Source organism: Rhinoderma darwinii, unplaced genomic scaffold (assembly GCF_050947455.1).
Source record: "Rhinoderma darwinii isolate aRhiDar2 unplaced genomic scaffold, aRhiDar2.hap1 Scaffold_599, whole genome shotgun sequence".
Lineage (NCBI taxonomy): Eukaryota > Metazoa > Chordata > Amphibia > Anura > Rhinodermatidae > Rhinoderma > Rhinoderma darwinii.
In genome coordinates this window covers 71,681-78,513 of record NW_027464153.1, presented here as the reverse complement: position 1 = coordinate 78,513, position 6,833 = coordinate 71,681, and positions in this window count along the sequence as shown.

Sequence of the window (6,833 nt, the reverse complement as noted above, 5' to 3'; positions counted from 1 at the left end):
AATGGTATTCACACATATGTGCATATATATATATGCATATGTGTTGTGAAGATATTTCTGTTGCAATAATATCTACATAATGTTTACATAATATTTATTTAATATTTATCTGATGGTTGATTTGTGTAGAAGTGTATGGTTTATAGTTTATAGTTTATTTTGCATTAATGTAAATGGACTGACAACAATTAGTTTTCCAATTCTTGTATTATATTTTAAATTGCAATATCATGGATTTTTTATGTGATATAAATATATACATATATTTTTCACCTACTATATAATTGTTTTTCTATATTATATTTATTTATTTATAATTGTGTATCCAATGCCTAGATAGATATACTTTATTATAGTTTATATATGATATTTATCTTTATATTCATATATTTTCTATTTTATTTTAATAAATTTATTCACATATTCTTATATATGTTTGTTTTGGGTATGATAGCTTCTGTATTTAATGTATGATTAATCACACTTTTATTGGTGTTAAATAAGATATAAGTTTCACTTTTATTTTCACTCTTGTTGTTGTAATCTTGCATTTATTTATTATTGGTATATGTTTGATATTATGTACCTCTTGTTGTATGTCTTCATTTTACATTATTTGTTGGTATGCGTTTGTATTCATATACGCATACTATTTACCACTGTTCACACACCAATAGGGAAAGGTTAGGGAAAGGAATAATAAATAATAAAAATTAATAAAAATATATTTTTTTAAAAAATCTTTTTAAACAACAATATTCATAAATGAAATAGACATATATATTTGTACTTGTGATCTAATGTGTGTTGTGTATGTATGTATTCACTTATACACTTTGTATTTATTTTAGGAGTAAGTATTTGTTTTGGCATTGTGTATTCATTTATTCATTTTTTATTAATTTTTGATCCATTTTCTTTAGAAGTTATTCACCTATTTAATATTCGTTATTTATTAATTTTGTTGGCAAGTATGCATGTATGTATATATAACTCGTTTTCATGAATTCCATCTTTAATTGTAATGTTATTTTTGTGCTAGATCACTGAGTGCATGATACGGCCCGTAGTATATATTTTAATTTATCTTTTGAGCTGTTTTTCTTTCTCTCCCATGTTCCGCTTTGCCTCCCCCGTCCCTTTCGTACATCTGGTTTTTATGTATTAACCTTTGTGTATTCGTCTTGTCACTGTGTCTTGATGTGCGGCAAGCGTTGCTATGGTTGCATCTTCCGGCTTGGGGCCGGATCGTGGGTCAGGTGATCTCACTCTCCAGTGTGTTCGGATTTAACACACCGGCATTTATCTCCTGCAACGACGTCAGTACAATCTCCTGCACCGAGACACAGCTGCTGCATCCTTCTAATATAGAAGGTGATTGGACGAGGGCAGCTTTATAGGGACGGCATCTTCAATCACAACACCACCCCCAGACGAAGGCTTCCGGGCCGAAACGCGCGTCGGGGTTGACACCAGAGACGGTGACCTGTCACAATGGGTATGAACTCCGCTTCCAGCATATGTCTGTGTTCCAGCAAAAGCTTTTTTCTACCATATCTAATCTAATGGGTGTTTGAGTGTCTGCAACTGGGGCTGACATTACAGCTATTGCCCTGCTCGTATTTCATGTGTCTGTTTTCACTTGTTTAACCCCTTAAGGACACGGCCAATTTTAGCCTTGAGGACAGAGCAATTTTTTTTACATTTCCCTCTTTGCATCCCGACGCTCATAACGCTTTTATTTTTTGTACGACATAGTTGTATGAGACTTTGTTTTTTGCGGGACGAGTTGTACTTTATGTAGGTACCATTTTTTGGTACAAATACATTATCGTTTAATTTCTATAAATTTTTAATTAGATTAAAATGCAGAAAAAAAGCAGTTGCGCAGCAGTTTTAATTTTTTTTTTTTTACACCATACACCGATCATCATAAATAATGGTATACATTTGTTGTACACGTTGTTACGGTCGTGGCGATACCAAATATGTCCATATTATTTCATGTTTTGGGACTTATATTTTAAAAAGTTTATTTATTATAAAAAATGTGTATTTCTGTGTATTTTATTTACTTTTTATTTATTTATTTACCATTATTTTTTTTTTACATTCATTTAACTTTTTTTGTTAATCCCATAAAGGGATTTATCATTTAGATTTTTATTTTGTAACTGTAATGTACTGGCATAGATCTATATGCCAGTACATTAGCCTGTTACTGATCGTACACAGGCAGTTGTTAGGGCATACCTCAGTATGCCCTAACAACAGGAAATATGTTCAGACAGCCCTGGGGTCCTTCACTGGACCCTGGGCTGTCTGGCCATACGAGTTGTGGGCTTTGATCGCGTCACAGTTATTTTCTGTGACGCGATCAATGTGCAGTCCCCTCTCTTTGAACGCCGCGATCAGCTGTCATCGCGGCGTTCAAAGGGTTAACAGCGGAGAGAAGATGTTTCTCTCCTCTCCGCTGTCAGAGCGGGGCCGTGGCTGTGTATTACAGCCGTTGCCCCGCTCTCGATCGCACACACAGAGACGGCAGAGACGGCTGTCACACAGGACGAGTATGCTCGTCCTAATGCGCGAAGTGCTCGCCGCTCAGGACGAGCATACTCGTCCTGTGTCGGCAACCAGTTAAATTTGAGCCATGTATTTTACTTGTGCATGGTACTAGTATTTGTATTGTTTCTTTACTGATTTTTGCATCTGGCCTTATTCAGGGGTATTTATACTTTTGTACGTCATTCATTGATGCTTACTTAATTTATACTTTAAAAATGTGAAAGAGATACATACGGGGGAGTTTTGCCCTATGTGCTGAATAGCCCATTTTGCTGGTGAATGTATCTGAATATGTATATGACGCTACACAATTGTAACCCACTGTGGATGTATTCCTGTATCTGAACAGTGTTGCCTTTTACCCATATATCTGGAATTATTATATACAATTAATCTGGTTGTCTTTCTGTACTGTGGATATCATCTCTGTTTTAACTTTTTGTGGCATTTTTTAGATGTATTCAATAAATTTTCTATTTTAAAGTTACTTTTGGTGTGTCAGACTCCGATTTATAGGTTTTTGCACCTATTATTATCTGCCCACCTATAATCTGACCACCTATTATCTGACCACCTATTATCTGACCACCTATTATCTGCCCACCTATAATCTGACCACCTATTATCTGACCACCTATTATCTGTCTGACCACCTATTATCTGACCACCTATTATCTGACCACCTATTATCTGACCACCTATTATCTGACTACCTATTATCTGACCACCTATTATCTGACTACCTATTATCTGACCACCTATTATCTGACTGACCACCTATTATCTGACCACCTACCTATTATCTGACCACCTATTATCTGACTACCTATTATCTGACTACCTATTATCTGACCACCTATTATCTGACCACCTATTATCTGACCACCTATTATCTGTCTGACTACCTATTATCTGACTACCTATTATCTGACTGACCACCTATTATCTCACTACCTATTATCTGACTACCTATTATCTGACTGACCACCTATTATCTGACCACCTATTATCTCACTACCTATTATCTGACCACCTATTATCTGACCACCTATTATCTGACCACCTATTATCTGACTGACCACCTATTATCTGACTACCTATTATCTGACTGACCACCTATTATCTCACTACCTATTATCTGACTACCTATTATCTGACTGACCACCTATTATCTGACCACCTATTATCTCACTACCTATTATCTGACCACCTATTATCTGACCACCTATTATCTGACCACCTATTATCTGACCACCTATTATCTCACTACCTATTATCTGACCACCTATTATCTGACCACCTATTATCTGACCACCTATTATCTGACCACCTATCTATTATCTGACCACCTACCTATTATCTGACTACCTATTATCTGACCACCTATTATCTGACTACCTATTATCTGACTGACCACCTATTATCTGACCACCTATTATCTGACCACCTATTATCTGACTACCTATTATCTGACCACCTATTATCTGACTACCTATTATCTGTCTGACTACCTATTATCTGACTGACCACCTATTATCTGACTACCTATTATCTGACTACCTATTATCTGACTACCTATTATCTGACCACCTATTATCTGACCACCTATTATCTGACCACCTATTATCTGACCACCTATTATCTGACCACCTATTATCTGACTACCTATTATCTGTCTGACTACCTATTATCTGACTGACCACCTATTATCTGACTACCTATTATCTGACTACCTATTATCTGACCACCTATTATCTGACCACCTATTATCTGTCTGACTACCTATTATCTGACTACCTATTATCTGTCTGACTACCTATTATCTGACCACCTATTATCTGACCACCTATTATCTGACTACCTATTATCTGACTACCTATTATCTGACCACCTACTTATTATCTGACTACTTATTATCTGACCACCAATTATCTGACCACCTACCTATTATCTGACCACCTATTATCTGTCTGACTACCTATTATCTGACCACCTATTATCTGACCACCTATTATCTGACCACCTATTATCTGACCACCTATTATCTGACTACCTATTATCTGACCACCTATTATCTGTCTGACCACCTATTATCTGACCACCTATTATCTGACAACCTACCTATTATCTGACTACCTATTATCTGACTGACCACCTATTATCTGCCTGACCACCTATTATCTGACCACCTATTATCTGACTGACCACCTATTATCTGACCCCCTATTATCTACCTACCTATTATCTGACCACCTATTTAGGTACAAACTTTTCTTTTTTGTTAAAACATAAAACGTATTTTCTCATTCAGAGGAACATTAACGAACCACATAGTTAAAATAACCAATACTGACTGACGGTTTATAGATCAAGGCTGTACGCCTAATGGTGATGCCACAAATTTCTTAGAATTTACTATCGGAGTCATAAACGATGGAGCAAAAGATACAAAGTATAACAGTCAGCAGTGTATCACTTTAATTCTAGAATAGCCCCCCCCCCCCCACATGTTGCACTGTAGATGTAGCCTCCTCTGGGGTATTGGGGCCAATGGCAGCGATCAACAGAACACCCCGATATATAAATTCGTATGGAATCATGGGAGCTGGACATTCAGTTGGACCAATCAGAAGATAACAGATATTTGCGTCTCTCGTTATAGAGGGACTTCGTCTCAGACTGAGATATGTATTGGAAGTTTAGACTTTTTTTTTAAAACTTTTTTTCTACGTCTTCTGAAGTCTAAACTTCCAATAAAAAGCTTATTCCGAGACTAAGGCCAAATTCAGAAGACCGTAGCGTACGTCCGTGTGATGGCTGTTAAAACAATGGCTGTCACATGGACGCATGTATTTCAATGGGGCCGTTCACACGGCCATCGTTTCAACAAACTGTGAAGGGTCCGTTTAAAAATCTAACATGTCCTATTTTCTTCCGTTTTCACGGATCCCTCGTCAAGACTCAAGTCTATAAGGAATCCGTGAAAACGTGACCGGCACGGGTGCAATTCGGACATGAGAAACTGCCATTTTTCATGTCCGAGTTCTAGTACTTGGATGAACGAATCGCCGATGGATGTGAAAATGCGCAATGCACCGCTACATCCTGTGGATTGGACACAGGGGCTGTAGCGTCCATGGCCACGGACCGCCGGGTTTACTCACCCCCCCCCGGTGGCCACAGCCATGGATCTGTGAGCGCTAGCTCGCATCTCCTTCCTAGGAGACACCAGTGCTCACTTCCGCTCCGGTCCGCTGTGCCCCGTAGTAAGACCGGACATGAGCGTGCGCGCGCGCGCACACAAATGGAATCCTCATTATCAACTGCCCATGATTCCCTGGACTATAAAAAGGGCCCTGCCCTTCTGATCCTTGCCTGAGCGTTGTTGCAAATGGTCCCTTAGTGTTATCCTGTTCCTGTTGTTACCCACACCCTGTATCCTGTTTCCGGTGCTGTGTCCTTGTTCCAGAGCCTGTTAGTGTTGGAGTCGAGTCCCTCAGCACCTGCTGTCATCTACCCCGTCCAGTGTCATCCGCAACCTGCTGCATCCATCTCCATCCGTGCCAAAGCCTCGGCCACTGTCTGGCCTATTCAGGTACCCTAGTGTGGGACTTTGTATTGCTGGGGTACTCTGTTATTTGGCCAGCTGCCTCCCCGCTTCGGTGGTGCTGCCTCGTGGGTCCACATACCCACAGACCATGACAGGGGCAGAGTTGTGATTGGTCTATCCTCCGTCCCTCAACTATAACGAGTGACGCAAATATTTGTTATCTTCTGATTGGTCCAACTGAATGACCATCACCCATGATTCCATACGAATTTATAAATAGGGGCGTTCTGTCGATCGCCGCCATTGGCCCCTGAAGACGCTACATCTGTAGCGAAACATGTCGGGGGTCTATTCTAGTTTTAAAACAATACATTGCTGACAGTTATACCTAGAATTAACTATCTGAGTCCAAATTTGTCGCTACACTAGCACCATTTAGGTTTTCTGCCTTAATCTCTTACGGTCAGTCAGTATTGATTGTTTTAACTATGTGTGGTTCGTTAAAGTTACTCTGAATGTGAAATGTTATGTTTTAACACAATTTTTTTTTTTACCTAAGTAGGTAGTTGGAAAATGGGTCTCTCTTTGCCTTTTGGCAATTAGGTTTTTGGTAATTGTTTATTTGCCCGCCAAACACTTGGGTCATTCATAGTGTTCCGGGAATGGTAAATAGGGCCGTTTTATAGCCAGTCAAGGTTTATTTCAATATGCTTCTGGT